The following is a 16966-nucleotide window of genomic DNA, read 5'->3' as shown; positions in this document are numbered from 1 at the left end:
AGCTCAATGGGGCTGCAGTCCCCAATTCTAAAGCTGTGCGGGACAACAGGACAAAAATCTAAGCCAGAAACCTTTGAAAACAATAGTAGAATTTCTGGTAGTCTGTCTGTTGAGGGGACAAACACTTGCCAGGCATTTTTTAAACCTCGAAGTGCCTCACCATAAGAAAAGGGGCAAATTACAGGTAGAATGAGTGTTATCAAAACGGTAAGACAGTCTTAATTTAAGTCGGTCCCTGATTGAATGGAAGTGATCAGACCATTCTCTCTAACTGCCCAGCACAGGAAAGTATGGATCTTCTCACATGGAAAATAGCACTCTTGGTAGGCTTTTTAAAAATTATACATATGCAGTGCCCTGTATACAATCAATCAGAAGTTACTAGGCACATAAAAGGAAGGACACTAAGACCATATATCAAGAGCAATACAGAAAATAGAATGTAGAAGCAGACAGAGAACCGATCCAGCACTTGGAGTTAGTAGACAGGAACCTTGAAATAACTATATCTAATATGTTCAAGAAACTAGGAAAAAAGCTCTTTAAAGGATGAAAAGATAGTTAAATTCACCAGAGAATATGTATATGTCTAAAACAATGAAATGAACTTTCTAGAATTGAAAAATAAAATAGCTGAACTGAAGAACTCAGTGAATGGTTTAACATCAAATCGGACACATCACAAAACAGAATTAGTGTATTCAAAGACAATTCAATAGAAAATATCCAAACTGAAACACAGGAAGAGGAGAGAGAAAAGAGAAAAAACAGAGAATAAGAGACATATTAGATTTAGTAAAATGGTGTACATGTGTAAGTAGGGTCTTAAACTAGAGGATAGATTGAACATAGAGAAGGAATTTGAAAGATAATGAGCAAAATAAATGAAACACGTTAAACCACAGACTGAACTAACTAAGGAAACCACAGTTTGGCACATCATAGTCAAAATGCTGAAAACTCATAGACAAACAGAAAAATCTTAAAAGCCCACCTGAGAAGAAAATGGACACTACCTTTAGTACTGACATAAACAGTGGGGGCCATAAAACAACAGGATGACATGTTTCAAGTGCTGAAATGAAGAAAAGTTGAAACCTATAATTCTGTATACAACAAAAGCATCTTCCAAAAATGAAGGTAAAATAAGGATGTTTTCGGACAAACAAAGCAGAAAATTTGTTGCCAGTGCACCTGAACTGAAGTAAAAACTAAATGGAGTTTTTCAGCCAGAAATAAGGGAGGCATAGAAATTCATAAGAAGCAAAGAGAACTAGAAGAGGTAAATATATCATTTAAGGCAATTGAATATTGATGGGATGAAAAATAAAAACCTTTTGTTGACTTAAAATAATATTTGTATAATTAAAATATGTGACAATAATAGTACAAAATGCAGAGGGATGAATGGAATTAAAGTGTTGTGAAGTGCTATTCTCGTTGGGCAAATAGTGAGTGTGTGTGATCTGTTTGGTTAGACTAACATGTCAATGTTGGGTGTTCTAATATCCAAGGTAACCACTGCAAATAATGGTTGTATAACTACCATGTTAATAGAGGAAACAAAGATTAATAAAATATTTGGTTAAGTCAAAAGAAGAAAGAAAAGAAAAAAGAACATTAAATAGATAGGAAATATTAAATAGTTATAAATTCAGCTATACCAATTGTTAAATTAAATGTAATTGGACCAAATACCCTGTTTGAAATAAAAAGGGGGGCCATACTAAATTAAAACCCAAATCCCAAAATGTGCTATTTACATGAAACATCTTCAGTATAAAGGCACAAAAATAACTTGGATGTGGCTGAAGCAATACTTAAAGGAGATTTAGGAAAAAAGAAATAGGCCTTCAAGCAAAAAAAAAAAAAAATTACCGGCTTCTTTTTTCAGTTGCAAAAAATATGTACCCTCTCCCACAAACTGCAAAAAACAGTAGGCTTAAAGGTTTTTTTCTGTGACATTTACCAAACACACACAGGACTAACATACATGAACAGAATTAAAGAAATCATGCTTATTGACTCATTCAATGGAACTAATTAATTTTAAAACTAAAACTAGGTGAGCAGAGTATGAAGAAAATATAGACAGCCTCACTTAAGATCACAGATATACAAATCTTAAATAAAATTCAAATTCATAAGTATAAAAAATAGTTTATATAAATAAAAATAGTTTATGACCAAATAGAAGTTATCTTAAAATTGCAGGAATGATTTAGGATTATAAAATATACTGATGTATTTTATCATATCATTATGTTAGATGAGAATTATTTTCTAATTGTTTTAGTAGATGTGGAGAAAGCATTTGATTAAAATTCATCAATCATTAATGGTGAAAAAAAGCAACATGGCTTAGCAGACTAGAAATAAAAGGGATCTGCCTTGACTTAATAAAGACCGTGTATCTAAAGCCAGCAGCAAACGTTAACACTTTATGGTGAATCTTTAGAAGCATCTCTATGAAAGTCAGACAAAATAAAAATGCATGCTGGTGTTCTATCTAGTTATCATTGCACAAGAAGTCCCAATGAGGGCAAAGAAGACAAGGGCAAGAATAAGAGGTGTAAGACTCAGGAAGAGGCAGACTTTCCCTGTTTTTTTTATAGAGCATATAAAAGAAAATCTAAGAGAACCTACCATTTAATAATTATAAACTTAGTAAGAGTGGAGAAAGAGAAGTAGTAAAAGATGTCATATGGTAGGGGCAGAGCCAACATGGCGGCATGAGTAGGACAGTGGGAATCTCCTCCCAAAAACATATATATTTTTGAAAATACAACAAATACAACTAATCCTAAAAGAGAGAACAGAAGACACAGGACAACAGCCTGACTACATCCACACGCGCGAGAGCCGAAAGCCTGGTGAAAGGGGTAAGATACAACCCCCAGCCCGGCAGGACCCGAGCACACCTCCCCCCAGCTCCCTGCGGGAGGGAGAGGGAGCCCAGGACTGCTAAACACCCAGCCCCAGCCACCTGCACCAGAGCACAGACACAGTGCATGCATGGAGGGCTGGAAACTAGGGAAACAGGGCAGCAAGACCTCTGAGCGGGTGCTGAAGCTGATGCCCCTGGGACAAAGAAAAGCCGGTGCTTTTTGAAAGTCTTAAAGGGACAGGGATTTAACAGCTAGACAGAAACAACACAGGTCACAGCCCAGTGGCTAGAAATTACAGGGAAAACCAGGCGCACTAACCCCCTGGGCAACATCTCTGAGACCCCTCACGGAGGTAAACAGCCAAACAGCCCCCCAACCCGTCCATTACCCCTCTGGGCGCTGCGAAAACAGAGAAACAGCCTAAGGCAAAACGCCCACAGAAACAAAAATTCCTACACTTTGGCCGGGCAAGACACAAAGTCCCAGCCTACACGCAATTACCCAACACAAGCCACTAGGGGTCGCAATTGTCCCAGTAAAGAAAGGCCAGTAGCAAGTGAAAAGTTTGACCTTCCCAGCTGACAGTCAATAGCACCTGTCAACATGAAAAGGCAAAAAAATATGATCCAGACAAGACTAACCCAGACAGCTTCGGCATCTGCTACATCTTCCCCTGAGAAGGAATCTGGGGAGAAAGATTTAGCCAGTCTTCCTGAAAAAGAATTCAAAACAAAAGTCATAACCATGCTGATGGACTTGCAGAGAAATATGCAAGAACTAAGGAAGGAGAATTCAGAAATAAAACAAGCTCTGGAAGGACTTCAAAACAGAATGGACGAGATGCAAGAGACCATTAATGGACTAGAAAACAGAGAACAGGAACGCAGAGAAGCTGATGCAGAGAGAGATAAAAGGATCTCCAGGAATGAAAGAATTTTAAGAGAGCTGAGTGACCAAATGAAAACGAACAATATAAGAATCATAGGTATTCCAGAAGAAGTAGAGAGAGAAAAAGGGATAGAAAGTGTCTTTGAAGAAATAATTGCCAAAAGCTTCCTCAAACTAGGGGAAGAAATGGCCTCTCAGACCACAGAGGTACACAGAACTCCCATGACAAGGGATCCTAGGAGGGCAACACCAAGACACATAATAATTAAAATGGCAAAGATCAAGGACAAGGAAAGAGTTTTAAAGGCAGCCAGAGAGAAAAAAAAGGTTACCTACAAAGGAAAACCCATCAGGCTATCATCAGACTTCTCAACAGAAACCCTACAGGCCAGAAGAGAATGGCATGATATACTTAGTGCAATGAAACAGAAGGGCCTCGAACCAAGACTACTGTATCCAGCACGAATATCATTTAAATATGAAAGAGGGATTAAACAATTCCCAGACAAGCAAAAGTTGAGGGAATTTGCCTCCCACAAACAACCTCTACAGGGCATCCTACAGGGACTGCTCTAGATGGGAGCACTCCTAAAAAGAGCACAGAACAAAACACCCAACATATGAAGAAGGGAGAAGGAGGAATAAGAAGGGAGAGAAATAAAGAATCATCAGACCGCGTTTATAATAGCTCAACAAGAGAGTTAAGTTAGACAGTAAGATAGTAAAGAAGCTAACCCTGAACCTTTGGTAACCACAAACTTAAAGCCTACAATGGCAATAAGTTCATACCTTTCAATAATCACCCTAAATGTAAATGGACTGAATGCACCAATCAAAAGACACAGAATAATAGAATGGATAAAAAAGCAAGATTCATCCATATGCTGCTTATAAGAGACTCACCTCAAACCCAAAGACATGCACAGACTTAAGTCAAGGGATGGAAAAAGATATTTCATGCAAACAACAAAGAGAAGAAAGCAGGTGTTGCAATTCTGGTATCAGACAAAACAGACTTCAAAATAAGGAAAGTAACAAAAGACAAAGAAGGACATTACATAATGATAAAGGGCTCAGTCCAACAAGAGGATATAACCATTACAAATATATATGCACCCAATACAGGAGCACCAACATACCTGAAACAAATATTAACAGAACTAAAGGAGGAAATAGAATGCAATGCATTCATTCTAGGAGACTTCAACACACCACTCACTCCAAAGGACAGATCCACCAGACAGAAAATAAGTAAGGACACAGAGGCACTGAACAACACACTAGAACAGATGGACCTAATAGACATCTACAGAACTCTACATCCAAAAGCAACAGGATACACATTCTTCTCAAGTGCACATGGAACATTCTCCAGAATAGACCACATACTAGGCCACAAAAAGAACCTCAGTAAATTCCAAAAGATTGAAATCCTACCAACCAACTTTTCAGACCACAAAGGCATAAAACTAGAAATAAACTGTACAAAGAAAGCAAAAAGGCTCACAAACACATGGAGGCTTAACAACACACTCCTAAATAATCAATGGATCAATGGCCAAATCAAAATGGAGATCCAGCAATATATGGAAAAAAACGACAACAACAACACTAAGCCCCAACTTCTATGGGACACAGCAAAAGCAGTCTTAAGAGGAAAGCTTATAGCAATCCAAGCATATTTTAAAAAGGAAGAACAATCCCAAATGAATGGTCTAATGTCACAATTATCGAAATTGGAAAAAGAAGAACAAATGAGGCCTAAGGTCAGCAGAAGGAGGGACATAATAAAGATCAGAGAAGAAATAAATAAAATTGAGAAGAATAAAACAATAGCAAAAATCAATGAAACCAAGAGCTGGTTCTTCGAGAAAATAAACAAAATAGATAAGCCTCTAGCCAGACTTACTAAGAGGAAAAGAGAGTCAACACAAATCAACAGTATCAGAAACGAGAAAGGAAAAATCACGACGGACCCCACAGAAATACAAAGAATTATTAGAGAATACTATGAAAACCTATATGCTAACAAGCTGGGAAACCTAGGAGAAACGGACAACTTCCTAGAAAAATACAACCTTCTAAGACTGACCCAAAAAGAAACAGAAAATCTAAACAGACCAATTACCAGCAACGAAATTGAAGCAGTAATCAAAAAACGACCAAAGAACAAAACCCCCGGGCCAGATGGATTTACCTCGAAATTTTATCAGACATACAGGGAAGACATAGTACCCATTCTCCTTAAAGTTTTCCAAAAAATAGAAGAGGAGGGTAAACTCCCAAACTCATTCTATGAAGCTAACATCACCCTAATACCAAAACCAAGCAAAGACCCCACCAAAAAAGAAAACTACAGACCAATATCCCTGATGAACGTAGATGCAAAAGTACTCAACAAAATATTAGCAAACCGAATTAAAAAATACATCAAAAGGATCATACACCATGACCAAGTGGGATTCATCCCAGGGATGCAAGGATGGCACAACATTCGAAAGTCCATCAACATCATCCACCACATCAACAAAAAGAAAGACAAAAACCACATGATCATCTCCATAGATGCTGAAAAAGCATTTGACAAAGTTCAACATCCATTCATGATAAAAACTCTCAGCAAAATGGGAATAGAGGGCAAGTAACTCAACATAATAAAGGCCATCTATGAAAAACCCACAGCCAACATTATATTGAACAGCGAGAAGCTGAAAGCTTTTCCTCTGAGATCGGGAACTGGACAAGGATGCCCACTCTCCCCACTGTTATTTAACAAAGTACTGGAGGTCCTAGCCATGGCAATCAGACAAAACAAAAAAATACAGGGAATCCAGATTGGTAAAGAAGAAGTTAAACTGTCACTATTTGCAGATGACATGATACTGTACATAAAAAACCTTAAAGACTCCACCCCAAAACTACTAGAACTGATATCGGAATACAGCAAAGTTGCAGGATACAAAATCAACACACAGAAATCTGTGGCTTTCCTATACACTAACAATGAACCAACAGAAAGAGAAATCAGGAAAACAACTCCATTCACAATTGCATCAAAAAAAATAAAATACCTAGGAATAAATCTAACCAAAGAAGTGAAGGACTTATACTCTGAAAACTACAAGTCACTCTTAAGAGAAATTAAAGGGGACACTAACAGATGGAAACGCATCCCATGCTCATGGCTGGGAAGAATTAATATTGTCAAAATGGCCATCCTGCCCAAAGCAGTATACAGTTTTGATGCAATCCCTATGAAACTACCAGCAACATTCTTCAATGAACTGGAACAAATAATTCAAAAATTCATATGGAACCACCAAAGACCCTGAATAGCCAAAGCAATCCTGAGAAAGAAGAATAAAGTAGGGGGGATCTCACTCTTCAACTTCAAGCTCTATTATAAAGCCATAGTAATCAAGACAATTTGGTACTGGCACAAGAACAGAGCCACAGACCAATGGAACAGACTAGAGAACCCAGACATTAACCCAGACATATATGGTCAATTAATATTTGATAAAGGAGCCATGGACATACAATGGCGAAGTGACAGTCTCTTCAATAGATGGTGCTGGCAAAACTGGACAGCTACATGTAGGAGAATGAAACTGGACCATTGTCTAACCCCATATACAAAAGTAAACTCAAAATGGATCAAAGACCTGAATGTAAGTCATGAAACCATTAAACTCTTGGAAGAAAACATAGGCAAAAACCTCTTAGACATAAACATGAGTGACCTCTTCTTGAACATATCTCCCCGGGCAAGGAAAACAACAGCAAAAATGAACAAGTGGGACTATATTAAGCTGAAAAGCTTCTGTACAGCAAAAGACACCATCAATAGAACAAAAAGGATCCCTACAGTATGGGAGAATATATTTGAAAATGACAGATCCGATAAAGGCTTGACGTCCAGAATATATAAAGAGCTCACATGCCTCAACAAACAAAAAACAAATAACCCAATTAAAAAATGGGCAGAGGAACTGAACAGACGGTTTTCCAAAAAAGAAATACAGATGGCCAACAGACACATGGAAAGATGCTCCACATCGCTAATTATCAGAGAAATGGAAATTAAAACTACAATGAGGTATCACCTCACACCAGTAAGGATGGCTGCCATCCAAAAGACAAACAACAACAAATGTTGGCGAGGCTGTGGAGAAAGGAGAACCCTCCTACACTGCTGGTGAGAATGTAAATTAGTTCAACCATTGTGGAAAGCAGTATGGAGGTACATCAAAATGCTCAGAACAGACATACCATTTCACCCAGGAATTGCACTCCTAGGAATTTACCCTAAGAATGCAGCAATCAAGTATGAGAAAGACGAATGCACCCCTATGTTTATTGCAGCACTATTTACAATAGCCAAGAATTGGAAGCAACCTAAATGTCCATCAATAGATGAATGGATAAAGAAGAAGTGGTACATATACACAATGGAATACTACTCAGCCATAAGAAAAGGGCAAATCCTACCATTTGCAGCAACATGGATGGAGCTGGAGGGTATTATGCTCAGTGAGACAAGCCAAGCAGTGAAAGAGGAATACCAAATGATTTCACTCATCTGTGGAGTATAAGAACAAAGGAAAAACTGAAGGAACAAAACAGCAGCAGAATCACAGAACTCAAGAATGGACTAACAGGTACCAAAGGGAAAGGGACTGGGGAGGATGGGTGGGTAGGGAGGGATAAGAGGGGTGGAGAAAAAGGGGGGTATTAAGATTAGCATGCATTGGGGGGTGGGAGAAAGGGGAGGGCTGTACAACACAGAGAAGACAAGTTGTGATTCTACAACATTTTGCTATGCTGATGGACAGTGACTGTAAAGGGGTTTATAGGGGGGACGTGGTATAGGGGAGAGCCTAGTAAACAAAATATTCGTCATGTAAGTGTAGATTAATGATAAAAAAAAAAAAAGCAGTTCCTGTGTGGTGACCTCCGATGAGTTCTACACAGTGATATAGAGGGCATATAAAAGTGTAGGCAAAGGGCCTGTTTGTGTTTATACAGAGGATCAAAGCCTAATCTGGCTACCCCGAAAATGAACTAAGATATGATATGAAAAAGAACTTCCAACATCAGCACTCTCTGGAAGACTCATGCCAGAAGATGATCATCAAAAAACCCCCACAAAGATCCACGCACTGCTACAGTTGTAGATGCACTCATCCCACCAGTTCCTGGACTTGCCATGGGAATGAAGAAGGAGATATCTAAGCTGGCCTGTGCATATAGTAAAACAACAAATTTGACTGGATCTATACTGTTGGAACTCAACCAAGAATTAGGAGAACTGCAAATTGTAGCTCTCCAAAATCTTACAACTACAGACTATTTACTGTTAAAAGAACATATGGGATGTGAACAGTCCCCAGGAATGGACTGTTTTAATTTGTCTGATTTCTCTCAGACTGTTCAAGTTCAGTTGGACAATATCCACCATATCATAGATAAGTTTTCACAAATGCCTAAGGTGCCTAACTGGTTTTCTTGGTTTCACTGGAGATGGCTGGTAATTACAGGTCTGCTTTGGTTACGTAACTGTACTCCTATTATGTTAATGTGTGTGTGCAATTTAATTAGTAGCTTAAAACCTATACATGCTTAAGTTACTCTACAAGAAGATATGTCAAAGAAATAATCAATCTTCCCATGTTTTCTTCCACCTGCTACTTCTATAGCTTTTCTTCTTCCTTCCTAATTACAACACTTAAATAGAATTCGTGCCTCATATCGAATTTACCGAGTATCATAATTCTTCCAAGTGGTAAAGACACCTCAAGACAAATGCTGGGCATAGAAGCCACAGGGCATAAACATGCAAAGAAGTAAAAAGCTAACCTTTTCAAACAATAAGGCTTCTCTCTCACTTACCAACTTAACATTTCCCTGTATGGCCCCGGAAGATGACTGGTTAGCCAGAGACGGGTAAGATTCCTCAAGGGAGGAACAACCTAAGACAGGCACAGTCGCAGGGGGGCCATCAGGTGAGAAAAAGGGGGACCAACAGAGGTGAGGCTTAGAAACTCACCCCCCCTCCCCCGTTCTGAGAGAAATCTTCTGCATACATGGATATTTTATGGCCCTTGTCTAGCTTGGATTAACACATAGTCTACAGGCACACACCTGATCATCTACATTTGCTCTCTTACAACACTAAACTATGTTTTCTACCTTTATCTTGTATCTACCTACCACTTCAGCATTTTATTAAAAATAATAATAATAAAGAGAGAAATGTGGTATCCACATATAAATCAAGTATAAAAATCAAATGAGTATTCATATTTGAACTGACTGTTTATAGTTCATAATGCATAAGTAAAACCGAAAGCTTCTGTGATGACTGCCCTTGTAATGTTCACCATGTAACTTATTCACTATGTAAGAATTTGTTCTCTATGTAAGAACTTGTTCGTTATGCTTCAGAAGATTGGAGACTGATGAAAATTAGGCTTTGGGTGGTTTAATGATTGTGCATTGAGCATTGATCCCCCCTATACAGAATTTTTTTGTTGTTAACAACCATTTGATCAATAAATATGAGAGATGCCCTCACAAAAAAAAAAATGTGTACATACATATATATATATATATATATATATATATATATATATACACACACACTTCCAATTGTAAAATAAATAAGTAACCGGGATGTAATGTATAGCATAAGGAATATAGTCAAAATATTGTAACAACTTGGTATGGTGATACTGGTACCTAGAATTATCATGTATATAAATGTTGAATCACTGTGTTGTACACCTGAAACTAATGTAATTCTGTGTGTCAACTACCCTTCAATAAAAAATAATTATCTACAAAAAAAAAAAAAGATGTCATGCTACCAAAAGCATAGCAAATAAAAGATTGTTAAAGTTTACTTCCACAAAATTAAAATATCATATGTAGCAAAACAACAACCACAACAAAGTTATAAGATAAAGTCCAGGTGAAATTAATTGCAACATGTGTACCAAATAACTTCTGTCCAGATTATATAAGTAACACTGCACATTGATTTGAAAAGAAAAGATAGTCCCGTAAAAAACAGTGACCAAAGTAAGGAAAAGAGAAAATACCCATCACCAGGAGCCATATAAATGTTTTCAAAAAGTAAATGGAAATGAAAACAATGAGATACTATTTATTTGTAGAAAATTTTGTGGCAGTGGTGGAAGAAAATGGAAACATACACATTTCTGGAGGCAGTATAAATTGATACAGCCTTTTTGGACAGCATTTTGGGTATTTCTAGCAAAATTTAAAATTTGAGTAAGTTATGACCCAGCAAGTCAAATTTCAAATAATTGTTCTAGAACATGGGTTGGCAAACATTTTCTGTAAGACCCATGTAGTACATATTTTAGCCTTTGTAGGTATTATGGTCTCAGATGTATATACCCTGCTATTGTAGTACAAAAGCATTCATAGACATTAACAAATGAATATCTGTATTCAAATAAGACCTTATTTACAGATACTAAAATATGGATTTCATATGTTTCATTTGTCTTGAGATATTATTCTTATTTCTGTTTATTTTTGCAACCATTAAAAAATTGTAAAAACCATCCTTAGTTTACAGGGCATTATATATAAACAGGTGACAGGCCAGATTGGCCTGTGGGCTATAGTTTGTTGTGTTGTAGAACATCTTTTGCTTATGAAGACAAAGTAGCATAGAGGGATATTTATTACAATATTATTTCTAATAGTAGATAATTGGAAGCAGATGTCCATCAATATTGAAATGTTTAAATAAAATGGAGCATTTTCATATTATATCATAAAGCTATTAACAGTAATGAACTAAATTGATAATCATTTTGGCATGCTTTGATCTCAAAAAAATGAAGTGAAAAAACCAAGTGGCCGATTTACATATAAAGTATAATTTATAAATGAAACTGGATATTCTACATATTTTCATATATATATAGTTGTGTACATAAAAGCAAAAAAAAATGACTAGAACAATACCTATATAACTTTAGTTTATATGAACCTAGTAGAGTACCTAGCACAGGGTAAGTGCTCAATAATTTTGGCAGGTTTTCCTTTGACCACCCCCTACCACTGCTGTTTTAGAATTGCCTTTGACTCTGCAAAGATAATCCCTTATGTATAGTAGCCAGCTGGTTCTGTGAACTTTTTGGGAAGCATGCCTTCAACTTCTACCAGAAAAGAGGTTACTTCTAAAGTCTTTCAGTGAGAACCAGAGCTTGGTTTTCTGGAGTTTTGTTGTAACTGCTTTATTGAGTTGCTTGGGAGGTATTCTTTTTTAACTGGTGTGCATATTTTTATACCACATTGCAATCTGACAGTAAATAAGATGCATTTCAGCAGTTGGGCCATAAATTAATGTAACTTAGCTCTCTTGGGCATTAACTTTCTGTTCTCTGCCTCAAATTATATGTCTTTCCCCTGCACGTCATCTTCACTGTGCTTCTTCAAAGTAGGTTATAGCCATGCTTATGTTTTAATATCTTCTTGTACAGGTTTTAGTTTGATAATTAAAAGATATTGGTGCTGCCAGTTTCAGAGGGGGAATCTGATTTCAAGGAAGATGATGTATTAGATTATTGTCTCATTGCTTCACAGAAATAATTTTCAGTGACTCTTGGGATATTTCTGGAGTTGTAATAGCATTTTATGTTTCTTTATTGACCAATAAATTTAAGTTCTTTTCTCCCTTGAGAGTGTCTTTAAACCATCAGGTCTGTCATAGCAATAAGGCACTGGATTGGTCAAATGTATCTTGCACAACACTGTGTGTTGGTAATTACATGAATGCATGGGCATTTTTAAAAATGCAGTTTAGGAGTATAAATGTTTCTATCCTTTTTTCCCAAGATTGTATCTAGAAATTAATTTGGTTCCTCTATATACTTTTAGTTTCAGGTTATTCTTTTAAGCTGTCATATTCAAGACATTACACTAAATTGTCTAGCTTCCTGCTATGTTTAGAGAATTTTTCTTAATGATTTTGGATTACCCTAGATGATGTGTCTTGAATTATTTATTAGCCTTCTTAATTTTTAGTTGACATTTAGTTTACATTATAATGTGTGCTCTCCTACTCTTTGTGTTGGATATATTTCTATTGTTTGAAAAGGTGCTTTGGCCTTCTGCTCACAGTAAGCTGTCATTTTATACACGAATAATGTAATCATAGTATGGCAATATAGAATAAAAACTTCACCTGTTTCTGAATCAGAGATGGCCATATAGATGGGTATAGTAAGTAATTTTACAGTGTTATCTCAGGAGTGTGTGGGTAGCACAGAGGAGAAAGATCTTAGAGGGCACTGGGCATCTATGAAAAAGTAAAGGAATGCAATAAAATCTTGATAATCCTCAAGATGATGGTTTGTAAAAACTATAACTTCACAGGTTTCAGAATTTTGTCAGCAGTATTTTATTTACTTATGCAGAAGATTTAGACAATATTTTTATTGCATTTTGATTTGAGATGGTAGCATCACTGTATTGGATCCAAATCTTTTCATAGAATAAACGAATTCCATTTATAATCATTTTTTAACAAAGACACAGTTTTGAAAGAAATAGTAAAGTAAAAAAAATGCACAGCTTTCTCTATGCAGAAATTACTTCCTTATTAAATTACCTAAGTAGGTCTTCTTATTAAAATCTTGGAAAGAGACAACAGAAAATATATTCTTTAGGAACAACTCAAAATGTTAAATATAATGAATATTAGGATGGTGTAAGTCCAGGGAAAGGAAATCCCGGGGCAAAATACCCCTAAAAACAAAAATCAGTCAAAGGGAGAAATAAAGTTTAAAACCTGTTTATTGCTTATGAAAAAATGCCCGGCCCATCTCTCTCTCCTGCTCAAGCAGCCACAACCCCGGCCCTCCCCCTCACCCCTCAGGTACCGATAAGCCCTCTGTTGCCCAGGTAATTACCCATTGATATGGAGATGAACTTCTCCACCCCTTAGGAAAGATGCAAATGCACGAAAACCTACTTGTTTACACCTCTGAACACCTGTTAATATGCAGATGCACCAAAGGCAGGCGAAAAATTCTGGAAATGTTTCAATTTTACCCACAGATGGCTTTAAGAAAGAGAACTTTACAGTTTTGCCAGAGAAAATACCAGGTTCTCTTAGAATAGCAGTTGTATGTGAATGTAAATTAACATTTGTAGTTTTCTCAGGTTCTGAGTTTATTGTAAGCAGGGACTGTTTGATCAGAGCCCTGACTACTGAGGATTTCAGAAATGGGGCTTAGTGTGAGTGACCTTAGGTATCAATTTCGGATAAGCACTAATTCTTAGTGTAAGGTTGGAGGCACTGGGGGGAGGGGGGAAGCACGTCGGACACTGATGACGTGCCAAAGTCCCTGGCTGCTGCCCCCTCCCAACCTGAAAAAGATGCCTTAGGTTAGCCAATCCTCGCGATGCTGTAAACCTATGCTCTCCCTCCCCCTACCTTCTTTAAAAGCTCGCTGCCTGCTCTGCTGGGTGTGACTTCCCCGGCCTGTGATAACCAGACCGGAGAATATCACCTGGGAATTGCGCTCAAATAAACTACCTGGCCCTTTGTTGCCTCTCTTCGCCTGCTTATTTCAGCTAAAATTTATCTTACACTTAGAAAATGGAAGATACCTTGCAAGGAGGGAGAACATGTTCCTTGGAGGCTCAGTGGTGAAAGGAATGAAAGAAACAGCTGAAGATAAAGGTCCAAAGGAAATAAATGGGGGAAAAAAACATCAAGTTACCACCACCACCACAAAGAGTACCGTTCATTAAGAAACTACACTTCAGGGTAACCACACAGGAGGGTACTCTTGATAATAAGCCAACTAACTCCCTTCTCCCCCCCATTATAAGATAACTTGCTTTTACTGATCCTGAAAAAAAAAAAACAAATAATTTTCAACAGAAAAAGAGGCCAGCATCTTTTCCAAATTGTTATAAGAAAACAGAAAACTAAAATCAAAACTTCTGAATACCCATGTACACACAGGCAAAGAGTCAATGGAAAAATATAAAGAAAAGCCTTAAAACAGGAAAACAAACACAACATTCAGTCATGAATGTATATTAAACAAGTGATTGCATTTTGAAGGGACACCATGAGTCAAACATTCCAAAACTCACAATTGGAATGGACAAACAACAGGAAGATGTATGAAGCAGGAGCTGACTGAACTCTGGAAGGAAATCAATGGAAAAGGACAAAAATCATTTCGGAAATGAAAACTAAATTACAAGGTATTCAAGGGAAGATAGGTATTACTGAAAATTCAGTAAGAGACATAAAGAATGGAAATGAGAAAGTCCAAAAAATGAAACTGAAATAAGAGAGATAAAAGGATCAGAGAGAAAGTGATAGAGAAAATCCAGTATATTTAGTTCAAAAACTTGAACTAGAAAAACAAATGGAAAATGAACAGAAATAATATTTACAATTATAATAAAAAAATTTCTGAAATAGAGGATCTGAATTTCCATAATTGAAAGGACTCCTATGTGCCTAGGAGAGTTGATATTGAACAACTGACTTCCTAGCTTTGTCCTACATCCTGGTATTAGACCTTACTAAAATAAAAGGAAAAAATGACCACCTGATCCTCCCCACCAAAAAATAATAAATAATTAAACATTTTTATATAAATTAAAAATGAAAATAATTAACATGGAAAGAAAATCAGCTGAACATCAACACTTCTAAGCAACATATAAAGCAAGAAAATGGACATTTTCACGAAATTCAAAATTAGTAATTTAATTTATTGTGAAATACTGAATAAGCAAAAAAACTCCTAAATCTATATTAATCCCAAGATTACTTTTGAAGTGCACTTAGAGTGACAGTTGTGGAAGCTCAAAGTCCAAGATCAAAGTGTTAGCAGGATTGGTTTCTTCAGAAACCTCTCTCCTTTCCTTTTAGGTGGCCAGTTCTTCCCTTGGTGACTTCATACGTTCTTTACTCTCTCTGCCTCCATGTCTTAATCTCTTCTTTGTGCAAGGACACTATCACACTGGAATAGAGCCTACCCTAAAGGTCTCATTTAACCTTAGATACCTCTTTAAAGATCCTATCCCAAATACAGTTAAATGATGAGATATTTAACTTCTGAGTAGAACTTCAAAATATAAATTTTGGTGGGATCCATTTTAGCCCATAACATACATAACATAAAATTTACCATTCTAACCATTTTTAGTGTACAATTTAGTGGCATTATGTACATTAACATTATCATGTAACTAACATCCATCTCCAGAACTTTTTTCATCTTTGGTATCCAGTTCAGCCCAACTGGGACCCAACCCAGCCCATAACATATACATAAGATTTACCATTCTAACGATTTTTAGCATACAATCCAGTAACATTATCATGTAACTAACCATCATCATCTCCATCTCCAGAATTTTTTTTTTTGTTTTAGTGCTAAAACTACATATTCACTAATAATTCCCCGTTTTCCTATCCTTTGCCCCTGGCAACTACCATTCTATTTTCTGTCCCTATGAAGCATTGTTTTAATTTTTTTCATCATTTCTGAGTCTTCAGACTGGTTTCCCCAAATTAATAACTTTTATGCTAATTCTGCAAAGTATACACAAACTTTTATCTAGCTAAGAGTTTCTTTAAGCTTTTAAATCATGTGCAAAATTTTGTCCTTATTTCTATTTCCCTTTTCTTGGGCGAAAGTCCAGATTTCTCATCATCAGGTCCCTTGACAGTAGCTTTAGAGACTTAGGCCAGTCTTGTTTGATTATTTTTCAAATTAATTCAAAGTTTCAATTTTCAAAACTTAATTTTTAAGTTGGTAAGTTGATACATAATTTACAGAAAAAAGATAAAAGGAAGTTTAAATATGTTTAGGTCTTATATTGGAATCTAGTATTTATTTGCTATTTGAAAAAGGGTCAATAATTTTTTTTAAAACCATTGTTTCTAATTCTTCATTTGGGGAGATTTTGATTCCTACAGTACTTTATTATTTTATACTGTGTTAGGTATATGTTATGTCAATTCCATATCATTGTAAATGTAGATATTAAAGAGAATATTTTCCATATTAACCTATCAGTTATTGTCTTCATTTTATTAATACAGTCTTTGACAAACATTTATAGAGTCTGTTATTTGGTAAACTGATACACAAAGAAGAATAAGATGTGGT

At 36.4% G+C, this 16966-nt stretch overlaps 1 protein-coding gene across 2 annotated transcripts in view; it reads left to right on the top strand.

Annotated features, from left to right (window-relative positions):
* The window catches only part of PIGK (phosphatidylinositol glycan anchor biosynthesis class K), a 128006-nt gene that overhangs the window by 70074 nt on the left and 40966 nt on the right, over positions 1-16966 (top strand). The window lies entirely within an intron of this gene.

Source organism: Manis pentadactyla, chromosome 4, assembly GCF_030020395.1.
Source record: "Manis pentadactyla isolate mManPen7 chromosome 4, mManPen7.hap1, whole genome shotgun sequence".
NCBI classification, from domain to species: domain Eukaryota; kingdom Metazoa; phylum Chordata; class Mammalia; order Pholidota; family Manidae; genus Manis; species Manis pentadactyla.
The sequence above is the reverse complement of the archived record's forward strand: the minus strand, read 5'-3'. Positions and strand labels throughout refer to the sequence as shown.